Raw genomic sequence first — 24,379 nt, 5'->3', positions numbered from 1 at the left:
ACTACAGTCAATAGCTCTCTTTTGGTGGATTGCACAAGTCCGCTTCTGTAGAGACTTACTCATTTATACATCCACTTAGATGTGTCTGTAATTGTAGTTCCAGATTCTCAAGGGTATTGTAAAAATAAAAACTCACAATGTTATGTAGTTTTGTATCGTCTTTTTAATTTCTAGTAAATATGGTTTAAGATAGCTTAGACAACCATGATTACTTAGCATGGTACATTGCAGTACAAGCATCCATACTATCTGCATTCACCCTGTAAACAATCTCAACGATTGTCTATCAATTACATTGAGTTGTAGAAACAAAGCATTAAATACTAGGCTTTAATTTTGTAGATAACAAAAAACTCCCCTATTCAGCATACTTCACTATGGATCCCAATTTAAAGACTTCATGAAGTAGCAGAGTAATGGGGTTTCTAGCACATTACCAAAGTTTGAGGTCAGTATTGATTAAACTGCTGTCTTCACAAAGAAGGACACTTGAACAGAGCAGTGTAATATAAATGAATCAACATAACTTCACAGTGCTTAGTTCCTGAGATATAGAGAGCTTCAAATGACATTTTGACATATCTGCCACATAAAAACATATGTAAAGCATTTATTTCTGTAGATTCAAGGATTACACATAATGACTCATGCGTATGGCTTGCAGTTCCTTCACTGCAGAAAAACAATTTTCAGCATACACAAAGAAAGTGACAGCTCTGCGTGACTTATCAATGTTAATGCCAACTTATTAATGTTACATAAAATACATTCATTTTGGGAAGTTCACCTTAGTATTATGTTGTTTAATGGAAGTGTGAGTTTATTAAAGAAAATTATATTAATCACAATCATTAACAAATCATCGTTTACCATCTAATGGGATACAACAAACATTTGTGCAAATAAGATTTTTTTAGCTGACTTCACATAAAGTGAATGGATTATAAAGAAAATACTCTTTAGCTTTAGAAAATATAATATAGTACTTTAAAACTAGTGATATCTGTTTTTTACTAGTGAAACATATCAGTTTTTTGCAGGTGACATGATTGTCACCATTTCTAAAATGTACAAATATTTACCCAATAGAAGCTGCTGGTTTCAATTCTAATGTGTCTCCTTTTGCATATTGTATAGTTTCCGGGTTAAAAAAAATCAAACTACAGAAAAATCAGTTGTGTTGCTATAAGGCCCTGGGCAAAACCCCTGGACCCCATCTTGGCTGCAAAATGAAGTATTTGGGAGGAATTCAGATCCCACGAAGAGCCACTTGGCATCACAACAATGTCTAACCGCACCCTAGAGGTGTGAAGAAAAATCATTGAAGTTATATCATGACTGTTCCTGCCTTTAACTCCTCATAACAATCACCATACATGTAAAACACACAAAGTATAATCTTCTTACCCTTTCTCCCCATCTGCTTTTCTCACTGTGGACGGGGCTCTTCCACTTATTCATTGATTCTTTTATATCTCTTTCCTTTTCTTCTCCTCCTCTCGTCTTTACATCCCTGTCTGTTCCCATAGTCTATTTCCTTTGCCTGATCCCTTTCGTACCCCCTTGTCTCCTCACCCAATTTGTACTTTTGCCTCTTTTCTGAACCCCTTGTATGTCCTCTCCCACTGTCTGATTCCATGTTTTACTCTCTATTGGTGCCTACTGTAAGTACATAGTTGCCAAAATTTGAAAATAATATCCAAGGACATTTTGTTGCTGAGCTGGTGTATGTATACTCGTCATGTGTAATACTGTAACAGCAGCTCTTGGAGCACAAGAATACCCATCATGTCATGTTTTTTAAATTTAATTACAACCAGTTATTGAGTTAATAATTTTGTGGGTCCCAGGGACCCCTCATTTAAAATATTTAGGGTCCTACTTCACTAATTCTGTGTTCCTTTATAATATTTTTCCCAAACCATTACAGCACTGCCCCTGACCTCCCCCGCCAGCTCGTACCTTTCTCAGCCTTGTATTTGTGGCCTGTGTGCTGATTGACTTGTATCCTCACTTCCTTTCCCCGGCTTTCTGTTCTCTGGCAGTAGCGTGTCCTGTAATACAAACTATGAGCTATAGTGCATCTATGTGATTACTGACAACATATTGTTTGCGTTTTTTAAGTACTTCTTTTCATTAAAGATTCATTTATTAAGCCAGAGACCAAGGTCAAATGATGAGAATTGTAATGAACGGGCACAACAATATTTATTTTGCAGTTGGATATTATTGAAAAATGGAGATCTCCAGGGACAAATCTTTAAACCGTGTCCCTGGAAATTAGTCTTATTTGGCAAGTATGCACTGTCTGTCTCTGCTCCCACTTCCCTTCACCCATTTTCTTTGTCTGTCCCATTTCAGCATCTGGTCAGTGCAGTCTCTATGGGAAATGCAGTTATCCAGGAAGTTTTTACTTTTGGTGCACTGAACAACTGTGGAAGTACTTAGTCTGAACTTAAGTCAAGTATACTGTATACCAGTGGTTCCCAAACGTTTGCAGTTCGCGGCACCCTTAGAGTCTCCATAATTTTTTCAAGGCACCCCTCCAAAATAATTACCGAGCAGTCCCATTTTATAAGTAGTTGGGTCAAAAAAGCGTAACAAGTATTTAGGTCAGGACAGAAATACTTCTTTAGTTGTATGCAAAAATAATACACATAAATCCAAGGAAAAATAATATTTTTAGATATTTTTTTCAATTATATTTCTGTCAAACAATAATTGACAACTAACTCACATTGTGACCTCCTTTATCTCCACACACTCTGCCCCCTCTGCATCAAGTCAAGCTGCCCCCTCTGCATCCAGTCACTCTGCCCCCTCTGCCTCCACTCACACTGCCCCCTCTGCATCCAGTCACTCTGCCCCCTCTGCATCCATTCATGCTGCCCCCTCTGCATTCAGTCACGCTGCCCCCTCTTCTCACTCTGCCCTCTCTCACGCTGCCTCCTCTCACTCTGCCCCTCTGCCCTCTCTCACGCTGCCTCTTCTCACTCTGCCCTCTCTCATACTGCCCCTTCTGCCCTCTCTCACACGCTGCCTCCTCTCACTCTGCCCCCTCTGCTGCGGCCAGCCAGAGAAAAGAAACAAAAAAACAAAACTTACCAATTCGCGCAGCGCCTGGGCCCAGCATCCTCCTCTCTCCCGCAGCTTGTCACTGAATGTCGGGCGCTGTGGGAGAGGGGAGAGAAGAGGATGCTGGGTCCCAGGCGCCGCCGGATTGGTAAGTTTTTTTTTTGTTTTTTTTCTCTGGCTGATCACGGCACCCGTGACAGCGCCGCGGAACCCCAGGGAGCTGCGGCACACACTTTTGGAACCGCTGCTGTATACTATTATTATTATTTTTGTAACTAATTTATTTACATTTCATAACATTTTACTACATGTAATTGAACCCTACAAGTAGGGTTAAAATGTCCAGCTCAAAAGTAATAATCCAGTGCCAGATGGTATACACAAAACAGAATAGAAAATATATCGCTCTTTCTCTCGATTCACAAGTATTTTTATGCTATTATAAAATTGTGTTGCTCAACTTTATTAGGTGAGAAACAAGTGCAATAGAATTCAAGCTGTTACAGCTCTTTTATGGAGGCTCCAAACTGAATTTTTTCCAGCACCCAGACTCTAAGAAGTTTAACATATTTTATTATGTATACACATTAAAAAGCATCAAAGTACAATAAAATAACTGTAAAGCAAATAAAGTGAATCAATAAGATTCACAAATGCAAATGCATGTGTTGCTGGTCTGTAAGTCTGGATTTGGGATATAGATTTGGGTGTAATTCCTGGTCCCAGTGATGTCAGCTTAGTCTGTTTGACTCAACAACCAGTAAGAGGTTTACATATACATATATATATATATATATATATATATATATATAATCTACTATATAAAAGCCTAGTGGCGTGTGTCTGTGTGTGAAAAAAAAAACACCAAGCTGCAGCGCCACCTGCTGGGCGGAGTTATACACTGACCTACTAAATTTTTAAGTGTGTGTGGAAAAAAAACTCAGAAAGGGCTGAAATTTGGTGTACTAAGATGTTTTTAATTTGTTAATTTAATTTGTTAATTGTTAAAAGTGTTTATAGAGATTTTAAAAAAATATATATATATTTCTTGAAGGAGAAGTGACAGTTGGGAGTGGTTGGTGGTTGCCTGGGGTGACATTGGGGAGTGGTTGGTGGTTGCTGAGGGTGACAGAGCGAGAGGAGTGTGATACTCAGGACCGCTGAGAGAGATCCCTGTGTCTGGATAGACATCTAGATAGATGTGGCGATAAAGATGAAGGATGAGGTGATGGCGAAAAATGATGAGGTGGTGACATGTGGACAAAACCACGTTAAAAAAGGGCGCTTGCGTCGGGAAGTAACGCTCTTCCCCTGAGGAGTCCTGGCCTAGCCCCAAATGCATGTATATATATATATGGAAATCTAATAAGTTCCTTTGGCTTTCAGTATCATCTCTATGCGGATGATACCCAAATCTATCTATCCTCTCCTGATATCTCGACATCTGTGTTGTCCCGTGTAACTGACTGTCTTTCTGCCATTTCATCTTGGATGTCCTCTCGTCAACTCAAACTTAATCTTTCTAAAACAGAGTTAATAATATTCCCACCCGCCAACAAGAGCATACCTGACATTTCTATCTCTGTTGATAACATGACCATAAATCCCACCCCACAAGCTCGCTGCCTAGGTGTAATCCTTGATGCACGCCTATCCTTTGTTCCCCACATTGACTCTATATCTAAATCATGTTACATACATCTAAAGAACATTTCCAGAATCCGCACATATCTCACACAAGACACTGCTAAAACCTTAATTCATGCACTAATCATCTCCCGCATTGACTATTGCAATTCCCTCCTTACTGGTCTTCCCAAAAACAGACTCAAACCCCTAAAATCTATTTTGCATGCTTCGGCAAGACTGATTTTCCTTGCAAATAGCTATTCCTCTGTTGAATCACTCTGTATGTCTCTACACTGGCTGCCTGTCTTCTACCGAATCCAATATAAAATACTTTTACTCACCTACAAGGCCATCAACAAAGCTGCACCAACATACATCTCCTCTCTTGTCTCAAAATATCTCCCAACTCGGCAACTCCGTTCTGCAAAAGATCTGCGTCTCTCATCCACCCTCATTACATCCTCCCATTCCCGGTTACAGGACTTTTTTCGGGCTGCACCCACTCTATGGAACTCTCTACCTCGCACAATAAGACTCTCCTCTGTTCTACAAACTTTCAAGCGTTCTCTGAAAACCTACCTATTCAGACAAGCTTATAATATTCCTCAACCACCATCTTAACCTCACTACCTTAAGCCTGTTACACAATTTCACACAAGACAACTACCCCCGGACCAACATTGTTGTGTGACAGGATCATTTAGCTTATGAGTCACCTTACCTTTGCAGTCTGGCTGGGCCAAGATGCAAAATGTATACTTAACCTCATGTGTCAATCTCCCATTGTCCCATAGATTGTAAGCTTGCGAGCAGGGCCTTCTCACCTCTTTGTCTGTTTTACCCAGTTTGTTTATTAGTTTATTACGTTTGTCCCCAATTGTAAAGCGCTACGGAATATGTTGGCGCTATATAAATAAATGATGATGATGATGATGATATATATGTATATATATATATATATATATATATATATATGTGTGTGTGTGTGTGTGTGTGTGTGTGTATATATATATATATATATATATATATATATACATATATATTGGTCATCTACACCAGTAGTGCTCCTTCCACTTCAGCCAGATATTAAAGTATAAATCCGCATAATAACGAGATCAATATGGTTCAGCTGTTCCTCTTTATTAAACCCACCAAGGTCTAATCTGCAAAACTGAATAAAAACAAAAAGAGAGAGCTAATAGTGCAGCATGCAAAATTAATTTATGTAAACTGCAGGATAAATACCCGATACTTTAAAGAGAAAAGTGGAGGCTTATCTCTAATCACACTTTGAGATCCCTTTGGTTCAGTTATTTGCACATCAACATGGAAACAGATACACGTACTTGTATGGAATTTTATTAGTCTGCTGCTTCCCTCTGCTCCAACTTATCAATCTCCTCTTCTGGACAGCTGGTTCTCTGAGTCTGACTATTCAGAACCTCAATGGTTTGATGGCTGTAATGCTTCCAAGCTGCACTCCTTTTTCCTCCTACTGCTCAGTCTGTTTATGTTTCAAACAAAATCAACTTGTGCCTAATCATAGTCTTCATACATTTTCATGTTGTCAATTCCCATACTAGCTCAGACATTCTATCAATTTTAGTAGTTTGTTTCTGTTTATCATTAAAGAGCATGTTTACCCTTGACACTTTTGAACACCAGTTACCCATCCCCTGTATAGCAGAATAATGGAAGTGCCTTCTTACTACAATAGAGTCTGCTGAAGACTTATTGGTGCCTAGAGACTTTGTATGCTGTACAATCTAACTGATAGGATGGGTACTCAATACCTCTGGAAACTCTCCAAGCACTAAGGTCTGGAGAAAAAATGTTCTGTAGGCAGCAATGATTAGCTTCAACCCTTTTCATCTTAGAAAAGCCTGGTTTGTGCTGAAACAACTTCAGATAAGGACATTTCCTTTAAAGCTGGTTTGGTGCACAAATCAGTACACACATCAGCAGTACTCACAATGCATTTGAATGGTGAATAAGTATTTTTTTTTATTGAAAAACTGACACATTGAATAGAATAGGTTCTATGTTACCATGCAGTTGCCTGTCTGGTACTTGTGGTGAAAAAGTAAGTTAAGTGTAGCATTTAAATGTCCACCTCAGTAATCACAATGTTGGCATGGGATGATGCAGTTGGGTCATCATCTGAGATGAGGGGGGCTTGATGGGGGTATTGTCTCTTCCACTTGATGTCATCATGCCTTCCTTTTCTTTTCCTTCCTTGGTCCTACTTCTCCAGAAAGAGATTCAGGAAAAGTAGGCAACAATAGTCACTATTTGACATTACTGTATACCAAAGGCTGCATAGTATGTACCCTATTATTAACTATATATGCCCGTTATGCTGTGTTTTACTCTTGTGCAGCTAGTTGTCATGTTAGAAGGGAGGTGCTTCTATAAATAAACAGACAGCCTTTAGGGCTGGTTTACAAATTGTCAAAAACATGGATCGCACTTGTCTATATTTGTACAAGGGCACCTATTTGTCCCAGGATTTCAAGATAAATGTCTACTACTCCCACACATCCTGGTTCTTGGAACAGCTCCCAGAAAATCAATTTATTAATTAATATTTATTTGTAGGTACTGTATTTCTAACTATGGAAAAATAATAATGTTTTCTGCTATTTATCCCTGATCATTTGGCTACCAGGCGCTTTATTGCACTGAAGACCGTTGAATAGATAGCAAAAAATTATTATGGTGGGAGCTAGTGATATCACTGGGGTGACAGGCACACCTTTTTTGTCAAATTGTCCGACAATGTACACATGAAATGGACATTATGGGATGGAGTTTCACTCAACAAACGGACTTGATATGTGCATCTTCATGTTGGACTACCTTACTCTCATGGTTAATTGAAGCTAAACTAGTATTTTAAGAGTGAAACTGAAAAGTTTAATGGAATAAAAGACTTGATACTACAGTCATAGGTGGTTGGTTTTTCATGTAAAGTTTACACTTTTGCACACTCTTCTAGTCTTCAGATCTAAACAGGAGAGCACAGAATAGGTGTGATATTGCATTGGGCTGACCATCTAGATGCACTTGTGCAAAACCAAGGAGTTTCACTACACACATCCAGTGCACTTTGTAAATAACCTCCACGGAAATCAAACATTTACTTTTTTTGCCAATTCTCAGCAGTAGAGAGGAAGCGGCAGCTTCATAAAAGAATAAAAGATGAAGAGTTTGCATTTTTTTTAAATGGAAACAAGTTACAAAGTTCAACATTTTATCATTGTCAGTTCAATATCACACTTTATATAAAACTTCAGCTGTCAAGCCAATAAGTAAACTAACACCGTAGAAAGGAAGCCAACTGAAGGTCTAATATGTAGGACTTTACTATTTAATAGAACAATTCTGCCACAACAAATCTGAGTAGTTCATTGTGAACTGAGCATATCAGTTCATCCAACTGTTAAGAGGATTCTCCAGTCACCTGTACCTATCTAGCCAGTGACCCAGTTCTGAACGACTGTCTGGTAACGGATGTCATGGATCTGTAGACCTGCATTTTTATACAGGTCTCCTGGCTCTAGAATACACTGTAATGTTCTATATTTGAAAGCAAATGATTGTGAAACTTGTGGCTATAATGTGCTATCAAATATAGCACATGAAAGTGCATTAGAGAGTCTTACATATAGACCTATCATTCCATGCAGGATGGAAGCAGGGACTTGAGTGGTGTCCAATGTCTATTACATAGAATGATCAGCGTTGGATCACCAGATATACAGGTGGTAATGAATAAAAAAAAGATTATTTTGGTGTGGATTGATATAATTTAACTAGAAAAGGGAAATATGGAAAATGTGTTTTCCATGGCTGCTTTACATTGTAAAACTTGAGATAGTAAATAGTGAATATGTAAAATATTTCTCTGGTTCTTTGTATATATGAATAATTATTAAAAAAATCACAAATGTCTCCTTAACTCATTACTGAAGCAGAGTATGTTGATTGCTGGAGGGTCATCTCAGGAACATAGCAGGAACCCGTATTTTATTGATTACCATTCTCTTTCAGTGGTTCTATAATGAGGAGCGAAGGTAACCATTTCACGGCTTGTTTATTCCACAAATGCTGACTCAAAATTGCATTGCTGATTATGACTTGGAAGTCAGTGTAATGATAATGTCATAATAAGTATAATAATAGCTCTGTTTAATCATAAAAATACAGAAATGCTGCAGCAGGCTCAGCTGGTGATTTTGTCACAACAACAAATTGTACAATATAGTTTTCATTAAATTTTCCTGTGTGATTTTGATGGACAGTTGAGAATAATAACATGGTTACATTGTATACATCTGAACTTAAAGGGCCATTAAACCTAAAACACATATTGCCCAAAATAAGAGAGCTACTAGTGGCATTTAAATATATATGTGTAAAAGTTTTGGAAGCTTATCAATTGAAGATGCCTGGGAGTGTGGGGCTTATTTATCAATCTCTCTTAAAATATCCCTTATAGCTGCATTTTATCAAAAAAATATGTTGGGTATCTGAGTGGAGTAATTGGCAGCATGGAGGGGAGTGTGGCAGATAGGGTGTCGTGCAGCAGCGATGGGGAGTGTGGCAGATGGAGTGGCGTACAGCAGGGGGGAGTGTGGCAGATGGGGTGTCGTGCAGCAGCGATGGGGAGTGTGGCAGATGGGGTGTCGTGCAACAGGGGGGAGTGTGGCAGATGGGGTATCTGGCAGCATGGAGGGGAATTGTGGCAGATGGGGTATCTAGCAGCAGGGAGGGGGAGTGTGGCAGATGGGGTGTCGTGCAGCAGCGATGGGGAGTGTGGCAGATGGGGTGTCGTGCAACAGGGGGAGTGTGGCAGATGGGGTATCTGGCAGCATGGAGGGGAATTGTGGCAGATAGGGTATCTAGCAGCAGGGAGGGGGAGTGTGGCAGACAGGGTGTCGTGTAGCAGGGGGGAGTGTGTCACAAGGGGTATCTGGCAGCAGGGGGCATTGTGGCAGATGGGGTGTCGCGCAACAGGGGGGAGTGTGGCAGATGGGGTATCTATCAGCAGGGATGGGGAGTGTGGCAGATGGAGTGTCTGGCAACAGGGAGGGGGAGTGTGGCAGATGGGGTATCTAGCAGCAGGGATGGGGAGTGTGGCAGATGGAGTGTCTGGCAGCAGGGAGGGGGAGTGTGGCAGATGGGGTATCTAGCAGCAGGGAGGGGGAATGTGGCAGATGGAGTGTCATGCAGTAGGGGGGAGTGTGGCAGAAGGGGTATCTGGCAGCATGGAGGGAAATTGTGACAGATAGGGTATCTAGCAGCAGGGAAGGGGAGTGTGACATATTGTCTGGCAGCATGGAGGGGAAGTGTGGCACATGGGGTGTCTGGCAGCAGGGGGAGTTGTGGAAGATGAGGTGTCATGCAGCAGGGATGGGGAGTGTGGCAGATGTAGTATTGGACAGCAGGGAGTGGTTGTGTGTCTTATAGAATGTCTGGCATCAGTCTGGTGAAGTGTGGTGAATGGGGTGTCTGCTGAATTCCCTAATAGATGAAGAAACAGTCTAAGGTGACTAATGATTGTTACAAGATACTTTTAAATGACCGCATTCATCATATTAGACATAAACATATATGTGTCTGGCAGGCACACTTACCCTGCTCTCATGTTAGACTGCTAAACATGAAGCACATCTATGTAACCAGCAGTAGTAGTTCCAAAGGGTTGTGCCAACAGGAGTCTACTACTGAAAAAGGCTCCCATTAAATGTCTTGGGCCAGATGATAGCACCAATGCTATAATAGAGAATGACATGACTGCATAAGCCACGATCATGGCCCAAAGCAATCAATAGGTGTTTGACCAGGGAGCCACATGCACCCACTGTCCAGCTCTCCCCTGAGAGAGGGGGGCCCAGGACACATGCATCCTTTTGTCATTCCCTTAATCTCGCTCTGAATAACAGAGAACAATGGCAAGTGCTCAGCAGTCTAGCAAATGTAAACAGCCAGATCTGTGATCTATATGTACTGTACATGCATTATTTGTTTAGTGACCTCTTAAGAAACAGATATGGGATATACTGGATGACTTCTTGGACCTCCAAATCGGAAGATCTAAAGAACAAGTATGTGTTTGTGTGTGTGTGGAGGGGGGGGGGGGGTGACAGTGTTATTTGCACCATCACTGCCCTGTCCCCAAAGGGGCAATAACCAATGACACGTTTCTCATAATTGTGCAGTGGGGAACAGGATCATGATGAAGCGATTTGTGGCAAAACGCGTCATTGTGGCTCCTGTCCAGTCCACCTCAGCGGGACCCGGGAGGGTGGTTTACTCTCCTCGGAGTTCAAGGGAACTGCACGAAATTTGAGAGGCTCCCGGACAGTTTGGGAGAGTAGAAAATATAATATGGGATCACTTTACAGTGTAGAGTAAAAGAGTGTTGAAGAATGAAGTAGATGACAGCTTTAATTATTATAGCACTGATATCTGATACAGAAGACTTCTACAGTACTCTGCACTTATGCCAGCAACACCCATGCTTACATTTTAAAAAAGTATAACAGCATAATTATGCAAGCATCTGCTTGAATGCCAAGGCTGGGTCTAGAAATGTCGAGCACCTCCTGTTACACATGTATTATGGAGGGCCTGGGTCTATAGGGAGAAGCTATATGTCTCCCACTAGCATTTGGGGTCTGTTTGCTCTGAATTGTAAAGGATGTGTACCCAGGAAAGATTGTTTTGTTTGAGGGTCAGTTATCTTACAAATAATACCCTTGTACTGAATACTCTAAATCTTAATGAGTGTATTGAATGTCATTCCAAATTGGCTGATACTTATAGAAGTTTGTTTCATTTCTTCTGCACCTGTCAGATGAGCGATTAAGTTGCTGTTTAACTCTTTATCCTGTATTAAAGTAATTTTATCGTTTTAAAATAAGCATTGCCCAATCAATTGTATGTGTATCCAAAGCACATGGTGGTTTATTTTAGCAGATGTAAATAGTCAACAATTCAATACATTATTATATTATGATACAGTACAGTACAGCACAGCCAATACCAAAAGATAAGTACATACCAATGCAATCGCTTGCGCACGCTGCGCACCCACCGGACCCGATGGACAATATTCTGTATAGAATATTGTGTCAGAGTTGACTGAGGCCCCAGTGAGATGCAACTAATATATATACAGTCAGTGTTTCATTGTGAACAATAGAGATGACGTAGATTGTTTCTATAGGTCCAGACGTTGGGTGGGTCCAGGCCAGACAGGTAATAGGTTGATTCAATCTAAGGAATCCAAAGGTGGGGGTCTTCTCTCCAGGGGGTCTGCTCCTTTTCATAGCCAGTATCATACAAAGGTTTTACTCTCTAATATCAATAACTAAAGTATGCAATGTGCGATCTCTTCGCCGACTGCACCGGACAGCTGCTGATGATTAGGGCTTCAATATGATATCAGGCATGACACCTTTCCTTTTACCTAAACCTTTAATAACACTACAATGTACATATAATCACTATATATATATATATATATATATATATATATATATATATATATATATAGACTAATAATAAACCGAATACTATCTGCTCCTGAATTACAGTGTAACAGAACCAATATGAAATTATATAAATAACTAACTGTTGTAATGCGAGTGTGTGCGTGCGTATTTTACCGTGCGAACGCACCACGTCACGTAACACGTGGCGTACGCTTCGCAATACGCACGGCAAACCAATATTAAACCAATATACTTTCGTTCATCCAATTATACGACTTTGACACCTGCCAGCATGAAAATATGGGACTTTTTTCACACATCTGTTTTCCTGCAACATGAACACATCTCTTGTGACACCTGTTGGGCTGTAGTGAAAATCCAGCTGTAGGGGCCAATTACTGATTAATTAGTTCATGAAGGGAATTTTTTTATTCAGCCAGTACAACATGACATATAGTCAGTTATACACAATATAGGATGATGTGGCGCTTCACTAGAATTGCAGCCTGATACGTGGAGCGGAGTGTCCACCTCCCTCCAAAATACAGTATTATAAAATCAAAAACCACGTACATTCAAGCGCAGACTTTCAAACACATAGAAGATGTTCAATGTGGAAATAGGTTCCTCCCACTTGATGATAAATGATATCCTTGTCTATAGGTAGATACACCAAACCTACAGCAAGGCCTTGAGATAGACTCTTGTCTTGAGTCGAAACGCGTAGGAGGTAAGCTGATTCGTGTTCCTGTTGCTAGACGTTCATTTGATACAATTGGATGTTTGATTATACACGCATGACTACAGCCATATCTGGTACGAATATATACATTACCTTTTTATACATGTTTTTATTTGTTTAGCATGACATGCTGGTTATGCAATAAACATGTTTTTTAACAGTTAATGCACCAGATTGTGTTCATTATTTTTCTACATTATTCAATCGGTGGAGCGTACTTTGAGATGGGATGTGAAGGAGAGTCTTCTGAGTGTATATATATATACGAGATGCCTGATACCATCTGCATTTTTGTAAGCATAACATCACTGGGGGGAGTTTGACATGAACAACACAGAAGTTTTGCTTGGTGTTGTTTCCATTCCCTGCACAAAGTGAATGAATATAGAAGATCTATCTTTGGGATTCTTTTTGGGACTATCATTACTAAGTTGTGTACATATTGCACTATTATTGTCCCTGTTTTGTATTGTCTGAGTTTGCTGTAGGTTTGGTGTATCTACCTATAGACAAGGATATCATTTATCATCAAGTGGGAGGAACCTATTTCCACATTGAACATCTTCTATGTGTTTGAAAGTCTGCGCTTGAATGTACGTGGTTTTTGATTTTATAATGACATATAGTCAGTCGACTGTGAAATGTTTTGGTAGCTTTGTGGTAAATGTAAGCAATCTGTGCCTTTTTTCATTTTTGAGGTATACCAGAAAGCCCACAAGCTTGGTGCATTTCCAACTAACATTCACAGGTACTCTGAATCTACGTCATGGAGTGCAACCTTATTGATAATATTGCAAGTTTTACTCTCTGTGTTGGCTACAGTATCATCTGCTTCATTATGGTCAAAACCTTCTATTGTCTTCTATTGTTCTTCCTTTAGACTAATATACAAACCTATCCACCAAAATGCCTGTCTCCTAACTTTTACATATTCATAGTAAGTGATAAGTGTTTTTGAGTTTTAGGGAAGGGTTTTGTCCATAAAGATAAAATGTACCAAAACCATAGACAACCATAGACACAGGGAGATGTTTTCCAAAAGAAGTACATGTATGTATTTATTGAATATTTGATGATAAAATATTTGAGACATAGCATACATTCATTAAAGATTACTGGACTCAAGTCATTTTTATAAAACTTAAAGACATTCTTGTAGACATTCGTTAAATAATATGGGTTGATGTGACGTCATCAATTATTTATATCGCTCCAGCAAATTCCGCAGCGCTTTACAATTGGGAACAAACTTTAATAAAACAATACTCGGTAATACATGCAGACAGAGAGATAAGAGGGCCCTGCTCGTAAGCTCGTAAGCTTACAATCTCCTACAACAACCCGTTGTCAATCGCTGCCGACAGAGATTTAACCTACTGGAAAATCACTACAGAGAATATCCGTTCTATTTATATGTATGGGATCTGACAAATGTCTGGCACGCAGTGGAATTTTGTACTGAAACCTCAATTATGATTTATGATTATGATCTTTTATCTCTCTTCCTAGTTCCCACTTTTGTAAAAAAAAAAAAAGTTAAACAACCCCGCCAGGCAGGGGGTGGCTGGCAAATTTTTGCCTGGGGGCAAGACTCGACTCAGCCGCCTATTTTAAAGGAAGAAAGATGCAGTGACCTAGCCTAAGGAAGCCCACTATGGGACTGGCCCGGGGGACAGATGCCCCCTGCCCCGCAGCCCAGCCTGCCCCTGACACTAGGTGGTATTAGAGCACCACTAACTTAGTCTATATTACTTAAGACATTCAGGATACCAATTAATATAATGTCCTGAAGGGTGCACCCAAAGACATTTGGCATATGGCCAATAAAAAGAAGAAAAAAGAAGTGTAGATCAGGTACTTCCGGGATGTTCAGTTTGTTATAATTCAACAACTTGAATTTTTATAGCCCATAGTTCCTTCTTTTGTCTCCTTGACTTATTTCATGCCCTACACACAGAAATATTCCTGCATTTACTGTCTATTACTCTTTTGCACAATTCCTATGAAATGGATAATTGTGTCACAGTTGTTTATTATGGTTAGTTCACTGGAAGCTTGAACTACAATTATCACCATTTTTATTCGACCAAAGCTACAGTTAGCCATTCTCATTCAGCACTGACAGGGTTATACTCTATGCGGCCAATTCAATTCGGCCACATTAGTTTAGAAATAACGCGGCGCTAATACCATTACCTTTAATACGGTAATTTTAACCCGGATTTTTGCTCACTGCCCCGAGGGCTGCAAACAAAAATCAGCCTCAAAATTACCGTACTAATGGTAATACTGCGCACTATACCGTTAATAGTGCGCAGGCCGCGTTATTCTAGGAATTGAATAGGCCCCTATGATTCAGAACTCAGAGCTACATTATGTAATGTTATATTTTATATATTTACAGAGCAACATCTAATTTCAAAGTAAAATAAAACGAGGGCAGCGGAATTTGGAGGTGATATGAAATCCTAATGAATATTTAGAGTAAGTTCTTTATGTAAACTGCAACAACCGTATACAGTATATTTTAGGAGAACAAGACTTTTTCACTAGACCAGCAGCTATGCCGCCCTCTTAAACTCAGATGAATGAAGAAGCCATTTGAAAAGACAGCAACCCAGTCACACAGAGCTGATGCAGCATGTAACTTTTTTTTAGCAAGCAGTAAAGAAAAGTAGAGATAAGTGAATACTTCATTTCAAGTACATCATTAAAAGGACTTTAATAAGACATTAAAAGTGAATAAATTTGCAATTGGGTGCATTTTCCCTCTTGATTAATAAGCAGGCTTGAAAATACATGACATTATAGTTGTAAAACTGTTCAACACTCGTTTGACAATCCATGTGTAGTTTTGCATTAAGTCTAAGTAGATTCTAGGGTCCAGTTGTAGCAGTCCACAAGTAATAGTAATAGGGCATCAGTATATTTGACCCTATGACTAAATAACCATTCTACCAAAAATATGCAGTTGCATTTTTGCTAAATAAAGGTTACAATATTTGAGCATCTGGGGGTGGGAAGATTAAGACATGGTGCAGCACAGCCACAGACACAAACATGCTCATAAATTCAGATTTGTACTCATGTGCACGACCGTCATATTTATGTTTCATTTGCACATCGATTTTGCACAAAAGGTTCAAGAAATGAGGCTTGAACTTTACTAAATCTTGAGACCAGCATCCAATCAGTCAGTGCTTTGACGTGTCTGGTACATGAAAGAAATGGTAGGTGTGATTAATCAAAGACGTGAACTACAAAAGGAAAAGGATAAAGGGGTTTCTCCACTTAAAACTTATTATTGACCTCATTCCACTTACTATGAGAACAACATTCAGCTCCCTGTCCCAGACTGCTCAGAAAACATTTGAAGGGTCTGCAGACCAAAGTTTTCATACAGCTCTGCTGCCTCTTCTAATATACTGGAAGGTGGTATATGTGAAAGAACATTATAGTGTAAGATTGTTATTATTGTTTTCTTAAATAGTTCTAATCACAATACGCCGCACTGTTCAGAGAATCTCTAACCATCCACATCAGTCTAAATCATTCAGCTTACAGTCTAAATTCCGTAACACACACACACACAGTTTTTGGAGCACCTGGAGGAAACTCACACAAATACAGGGAGAACATGCAAACTTAGAACGTGCTACAAAGAGAGCACATTACAGAGTCAGCATAGATACTAACTATCTGACGGATTTTTGCATCCTCCCAAATTTAGCGCTGTCTTTATGACCAACTTAACCTAGGCTAAATTAATTCATTTATATAAAAAGTTTGACTGTTATATCAGTCTGAAAGCCAGAGCCTACTTCAGAAACAGACACATAATTCCCATGTAAAATAGGTCAGGTTTGCATCTAAATATCCAAGGGACAGAATAACTTCATTGATACATGGGTCTGTAGACCCAATAACTAATATCCATGTGGCTAGGAGCTGGCAGCTGAGAGGAGTGCAGCATCTGTAAAGTGCTCTTTCAGCAGTGGAATAGTGGGATAGGTAAAAAATCCTGACTTAATGGCTTAATAATTTTTATATTATGCCTGGTAATGTATATATTTTTTTATATATATATAAGAAAACAGGGATACTCTGCACTCTCCAAACACATAATTAATGCTGTACCAAGTACTGTTCTATAGTAAAAACAGGGAATGTTAGTTCCACATATTGCAATATATGTTAAGCTGACCAACTCACGCCAAAGTCTCCCATGGCTGATAGTACTAGGGAAAGACTTGCCTTTAAAAGCTGTGTGCAGGTAAGCCTTAAGCCCAGATAAAATAGCATAGCATTTGATCATGTTAGGACTGACCAGAATGGGAAGACTTTGGCGTGAGTTGGTCAGCTTAACATATATTGCAATATGTGGAACTAACATTCCCTGTTTTTACTATAGAACAGTACTTGGTACAGCATTAATTATGTGTTTGGAGAGTGCAGAGCATCCCTGTTTTCTTGTCTATACAATGTGGGCAACCCCCCTCTTGCACCCGAGTCTGTACATGGTGAGTGCAGAGGATCTATGTCTGTTCTTGTTTATATATATATATATATATATCATCATTTATTTATATAGCGCCACTAATTCCGCAGCGCTGTACAGAGAACTCACTCACATCAGTCCCTTTCCTATTGGAGCTTACAGTCTAAATTCCCTAACATACATACACAGACAGACAGACAGACAGACAGAGACTAGGGTTAATTTGATAACAGCCATCTAAACTACCAGTATGTTTTTGGAGTGTGGGAGCACCCGGAGCACCCGGAGGAAACCCACGCAAACACGGGGAGAACTTACAAACTCCCCACAGATAAGGCCATGGTCGGGAATCGAACTCATGACCCAAGTGCTGTGCGGCAGAAGTGCTAACCACTGAGCCACCATGCTGCCCATTAGTGATTAAGAGGCATATTTGCCACACCTCTCCTAGAGAGGGATAAGTAAAATCCTGAAGAGTCAACAGGCTGTGGACAGGGTTAAATTGCCTCTGGGTGTCTCTCGCAACACATAAGCACACAGGTCCGTGCACCACATGGGTGTATTGATTTCTTGTTTTCTGTGATTAGTTTTTAGTGCTTGGTGGAGAATAAAACACTGTCTGTTCTTGTGGGCGAGGCGACCGATGAAATCTAGTTGACTAGTGACTAGACAGGCGACCTGTGTTTAGCTTTAGCATCGACGCTCACCTAGTGTGCCTGTCATCTGCTGGGCGTCCTTATCACAAAATCACAATCAAATTTACATAAATTCCACAATAAGTTGTCACCTTCACTGGTTAGTAAATATGACAAGCTAACTAGATCAATATTATTACTATTATTATTATTATTATTATTATTATTATTTTTAAGCTTTATTTATTGCAAGGTCGAACAATCTTACAATAATATTTGAACATGAAAAAGTATCCAGAGATCTATGAGAGATAGCATAAACAAACATATCATAGTAAACAGAAAAACAGAAATATAAAGTGTGGGTAACAAAAATATGTATCTCCAGAAAAACACAAGCAAGACTGAAAAACAAGAAACTAATGTAAGTTTGTAGACAAATGATGATTATCAACCAAGGTTTTATATATTGTATGGGGGAAGAAAAAAAGGTAGTGAATAAGGAGAAGATCAGGAAGGAGGGAGAGGTGTAATATTATTATTGGGGGTAGGGAGATTGTTAACTTGTCTGATAAATAGAATTATATAGTGAAATCCATCAGAAGTTAAAAAAAATTGTTTTTCTACCAACAAATCTATCATTTTTTTTTTGTAGGAGTTCATGTCACAATATCTGAACCACAGAGCCAAACTAAAACATTCTGAAATGTCTAAATCAGTGTGGCTGGAATGTACAGTACATTTTATCCTTATGCAGCACTCCACATTCCACCTACAGCTGACTAAGTGGCAGCAGAACACCTTGTGCAATTACTCTACAGACAATTAGATTAATGTCAGCACACAGCAGTTTGTAGTGACCCCCAGAGACAGGGAAGCACACAGCGGACACAATTCCAAGTTTTGAGCCCAGACACATTAGAGGTATATTCAGCGTTATGGCAAAGTGCCCACTTTGGAGAGAGAATTTTCATTCCAAAGATAAGAGGGTTGGAAATGTGCAGTCAAAGACATTATCTCATCCCAGATAAGCACAATGACAACTATTTTAAGTGCCTACTAATATGCTTAAAGCTGAAAAGCACGGTGACGAAATTACAGCGGCAGAACAAGTTATCTTCCTATATCCAGAGAAGCATGATGTATTCAGCAGAGGAAGAGAATGTGCAGTTTCTCTGGGACTGCGTCTGTTGCACAGTATACAATATAAATGAGTCTGATTCCTCCTGCTCTGATGAATTTATTTGGAGCGCAGCACTTGCTTGGGCTAAAGGTGGAACGTGCGGTGACTGAGGAATCTGTCTTTTCTGTGGCAGCTATATAGCTCCCTCTGACTATACATAATGCAGTGGCATAAAACACTTACTACTATGACAGGGATTACTGTATCCAAGGGTGAAATATCTCCCCATCACTTTCACCGTATCACAGAGTGGAAGAGCAGACGAATGAGATCAGTTACTGTGAAGCTCTCTTTAAGACCAAGAAGGATCCTCCCTCTGTGTCTCTCTACCTCTCTCGTGCAGGGGCTGTAAATTACTGTCAACCGAGCAGTAGCTGCTGTTATTTATCTCCCACCTTCACGTCTCATCCAGCATCTCCCTCTCTCACATTATAGCCATCTATTTCTACCCTTCCTCTGCACTATGCTGAGCTACGTGCAAAGCGGCTAATGTACTAACAGTCAAGCAGGCTGCAGTGGAAAAGTTGGCCCATTTACCTTTCTCCGCTATCCCATAAGATCAGTGATTGCAGTTTGAACTGGAGGATCTGCGAATCATCCATTCGGTTGTGGTGTGTTTCCTGTGTATGAGTGTGCACCCCTCCCTCCCACCTTTGTCACAGTGGCCGGTTTAGGTTCATATTCAGCTCCCTTAGCTGCTGTGCACTGGGCTGAGAGCTGCTCACTGCTGTGGGGGCGAAGCTGTAATCTCAACCCACAAGTCAGAGATTGACACACAGACACTCGTCGCTTCCATGGATCGGATGGAGCAGCCATTCCACAATTAGCACAAGCCACAACTTTTGCCCCTGCTCTGAGCTGTTTTTACTTTGCCAAGGTAAGGTCCCTGCCATTGATACATATTTACAACTGCACCCTTTTCAAAGGACATTAGTACTAATGTATAGTGTATAGAGCAGCACTTTATAACATGCTGTCTTTATTGACCAAGTCCATTTGTTTACGACCTGATCAACATATTGCAATGCAAGGCCACCTCTGCCAGGGGGCTCAACTGGATATAGTATTTTACATGGCAATGACCCGTTGATCTTCATTTGTCTTTACTTTGTATCTACTATGTGGATGAGGATGGAACAGCATGCATGTTCTGAGCTTGCAGCCTATATATCTCGGTGCTTATATGTGGTGCATCAGGTTTCCATATTATTGATAATGCAGCAGATAGGATGTTTATTATAGAGTGAAGTTAATATGCGCGCTGCATCTGCTGTTGAACTGTCACTGTGCTACTGTGTGCAGGGGAATGCAATACCCAGCCTCATACTGTAGTATCTACATGACTGGATCGATGTCTGTGTGACCACGCAGGATTCCCTGTATGCTTCAGCCTCAGACTACTGCAGGTTGTAAACAATATCACTGCATAATGGTGTTACTATTTGTTTCTCATTTACATTTAGTAATTTCATATCCAGTCAACATAATGGGACTCATCGTGCTTTTATTTAGTATGGGGGTGTGAATACTAAAACTTAAACTGTTACTGGATGTTTTTTTAGGTTTGTTTTTTTTCATATTAAAAGTTGTATATGTGTTGTAGTTGGGAAATGCAACTTTATGGAAAGTATATTGTTTATATTAACTTGACTGTAGTTCAATAATATAACAAACACTGTATCCAATATTGAACTTGTCTGCATGATTCCTCTTTGGAAAACAGTATTTGAACAATATAACTCAGTGTAGTTCATAGCTGGGTCTGCTTCTATAGTCTTAGTCACTGCAGATCTGCAATCAACTCTCTAGCTTCTGGTAATGTAATGGCTCACCTGACCTATGTTCCTTTTAGGCTATTTAAATTTGCTGCTGTATTTCACAGTGTCTAAATTGCTAGGATGTGATGTTCTTTTTCCTAAATGTGTACCTTAACCTATGAAATCCTTACTAGCACAGCAGGTTGTAGGCAGCCTGAATTATGGTGTGATATACAGTAATCCCTAATGGTAAAGTTTTGTACCTTTTCCTTTGGATGAATGCTGTTTGGCAAAATCCATTGTAAATGTTCCAGATATAAGCATGAGAGTAACAAATCCCCCACTCATGTAATTAGTTACATACAGTAATTCGCATAAAGTTCTGATAATTTACTACGAGAAAGCGACATACTGTATATCAAATCATAGCAATGCATATATTATAGTATAGATATACAATATGTTCATATTGATTTCTTATCAATAAGTGAATGCCTACTTTTCACATTTAAATGAAGGACTTTTTTTGTAAATATGTTTGTGTGTGTGAGATTTAGCATAAGTTTCTATTCTGGTTTCAAAATTTGTATGATCTATAACAGGGAGCTGCTACAATGTTATTACGTTCATAGACAACGAGGCAAGGTACATTAACAAAAGCACATTGGTTTTTTTTTACACTTCGTATAATTGCTTGTTTGATGATCCTTTTTCCTGGAGAATGTCAACATCATTTCCATCTTCCCAGGGGAAATCATTGGAACAAAATCCATTCACTCCTTCACCTCACCAGGAATGCAAACCTGCTGCTATGGATAGGACTATAAGACCATTGTGCCACACTCTGCTGAGAGCTAGGACTCTAGTTCTTATATAATCACCATATACATGTCATATATCATGAATAATTAGAAAAATGTAGTTCCATGTACATAGTCTTAGCTAAAGAAGCAGAAAAAGGTTTATATCTTCATATCACTTTTATCAACCCATGGCATAAAATAGATTACCTTAATGTAAGTAACTGACTAATTTTCTGCTTTTCTAAGCACGCAGGCAAAACATATGTGCAGTGAAGCCCCATTTATGGATTCACTGCTCTGGCCCTGCGTATGCTTAGAAGATGCCTACGCTCTACTCTTTTGAGCGTACCAGCCTTACTGCCCATGCGCCAGCCCCACACATGCTCAGAAGATCCCCCGCTCTCATGAGCATGCCAGCTTCATTGCCCATGGACCTCCCTCACAACCGGACACCTCCTGCAGTGGCGGTAGTTCCACTGCAACCTTATTTATATATATATATATATATATATATATATATATATATATATATATATATATATATATGTCCTATATAGTTTTTTAGTAATTTAGTGTAGAAAAAGTGACTTATTAGACCACATAGCGACAGATGTTGAAAATCTCCTTTTTTGGTTGAAAAAAATAGTTTCACTGCTGGAAGTGAACCTCGCGAAAACACATCATAACAACTAAGGAACAAATCTTATTTTCGAAATAACATTTTTGGTCTATTTACCAAATAATTTGCTAATATATTAAAAGTGCTACACATTACATTACATTACCTGCTCGTTATTTATAAGTGATCTAGCACCATAAGCCTCACCATATCTAACAAAGGACCATATATTTACATAAATATATACATCTTTCATCTAATACTGTTTTAGATGCTATGTTGACAGGGGAGGGCGGGGAAATTTTATTTCGGGGGGCATGATTCATCACAGCAGCCTATTTTAAAGGGATAAAAATACAGTTGGCCCAGTGACTCAACCTAAGGTAGCCCACTATGGGACCGGCCCGGGGGGACACATGCCCTCCTGCCCCCCAACCCAGCCTGCCCCTTACTGTTGATTAAAAATAGTAAATTTATATGTCTTATGCACAAAATGGAGTAATGGAGGTAATAATTAAACTCTTGAACAATATAACATTTTAACCATGTTTACTAGTAGTACTGTAGGCAACTCTATGGTTCTCCACTATATGTGTCACAATCTATTGAACAAATCTTGCATTGTATAGTTACCTCTGGGAAAGTTTTGTTTCTGGAAATGTCTCTATTTTGCAGTACAACTACACTCAAAATTCCTCTTGTTCAGCATATTTGGCCTGGTAAGGGCATTTCAAGTAATTTACATAGAATGTAGAGGTGGACATAGCCGCAGATCTGTTTATCAGGAGATGTATCTGTTGTAGCTGGTCTACCCCTAGTGCAAGATCCGTGTGGTTGATGGTGCCAGCACTAGTACTCATAGCCTAGTGTGGTAGCGGTTACTAGCACTAGGCTCTCACAGGCTGGGCTGGTGAAAGTAATACCGCTTTCATACTGCCGCCCAGGCAATATACCGGGTAAATGAATCTGGGATATTGTCGGGGGACAGAGGGGGCAGAGGCTCGGTAGACCGCGTTCATATTGAACACGGGTCTGCCCGGGGTCTCCATGGCAACATCACAAGAGGAGCTATGATTGGCTCCTCTTGTGATGTTTTTTTTTATTTTAATATTGTGTCTGGTGAGACCTGGGTTGAAAAACTCGGGTCGCACCATTCATAGTGCAGACTTCCCGGGGCAGACCCGGGAATTAGATCTGGGACCATTCATACTGCACCTCGACCCGGGTCATCTGGGCTTGCCCTGGCAAAAACCCAGGTTTTTGCTGCAGTATGAATGGGACATAAAGCAGGGAAACTCACAGTATGGGGCCACCCTACAATGTCGACCAGCCCTAGCCCATTCACCAAGGCACTGAATTCCCACGGGGAATTGGGCCCTCAAAAACTTGCTCCCCCCTCCTAGAAGAAGAAAACAGCCCTGTGCTAAAAAGAAATAACCCTCATCTCATACCCCTTTTGCGGTGGGTGTGGGGTAATGGATGAAAAGTAGGAAATTGTATTTTTTTTGTTTGTGTATTACTGGGCCCGCATGCCCTGTCTTGTCTAAAGTGTTGGGTATATTGGTGCTGATAGAACTACAAGTGCCAGCATACCTCTGAATGCCAGAACTAGCAGGAACTTGTAGAATTACAAGAACCTTGTTGCATGTATGGTGTGAACATCCTGAATGGCGACATTTTCATTGACTACATCCCATGAGCGGTAGTACCGATAGCAATTTTATGGGCTTGGGGGACACTTTTTAATTTTTTTATGTATAAAAAAAATAAAACATTAACATGCCAGTCATCATCATCAAGTTGTTGATGATGATGACTGCTGTCTCTCTACTGCATGATAGCCTTCAAGTGTATCTTACTCCACCATACAAATTTTATGTTCTGTGCAGAGTCGCTGGTCTCAGGTATGTGCAGCTCTGTATACTGCATAAAATGC

General features: G+C 39.8%; 1 protein-coding gene and 1 long non-coding RNA gene across 5 annotated transcripts in view; one reads left to right on the top strand and one right to left on the bottom strand.

Annotated features, from left to right (window-relative positions):
* LOC142144674 (uncharacterized) overlaps window positions 1-19,918 on the bottom strand; it is a 101,195-nt gene extending 81,277 nt beyond the window's left edge. Inside the window, exon 1 of one of the 2 annotated variants that reach the window (XR_012689772.1) lies at window positions 19,802-19,918. This is a non-coding gene — a long non-coding RNA (uncharacterized LOC142144674). The remainder of the gene's footprint in view (window positions 1-19,801) is intronic. The other variant, XR_012689771.1, reaches the window with a different exon arrangement.
* Window positions 19,919-24,379, top strand: part of SYNDIG1 (synapse differentiation inducing 1) — a 283,421-nt gene continuing 278,960 nt past the window's right edge. For 2 of the 3 annotated variants that reach the window (XM_075203789.1, XM_075203792.1), the window contains exon 1: window positions 19,919-20,141. The gene's annotated coding sequence lies outside the window, so the exon portion shown is untranslated. Of the gene's footprint in view, window positions 20,142-20,602; window positions 20,671-24,379 lie in introns of those variants that run through there. The other variant, XM_075203790.1, reaches the window with a different exon arrangement.

The sequence above is a fragment of the Mixophyes fleayi genome, chromosome 3 (assembly GCF_038048845.1).
Source record: "Mixophyes fleayi isolate aMixFle1 chromosome 3, aMixFle1.hap1, whole genome shotgun sequence".
NCBI lineage: Eukaryota > Metazoa > Chordata > Amphibia > Anura > Limnodynastidae > Mixophyes > Mixophyes fleayi.
This window is presented reverse-complemented; position numbering and strand designations above follow the sequence as displayed.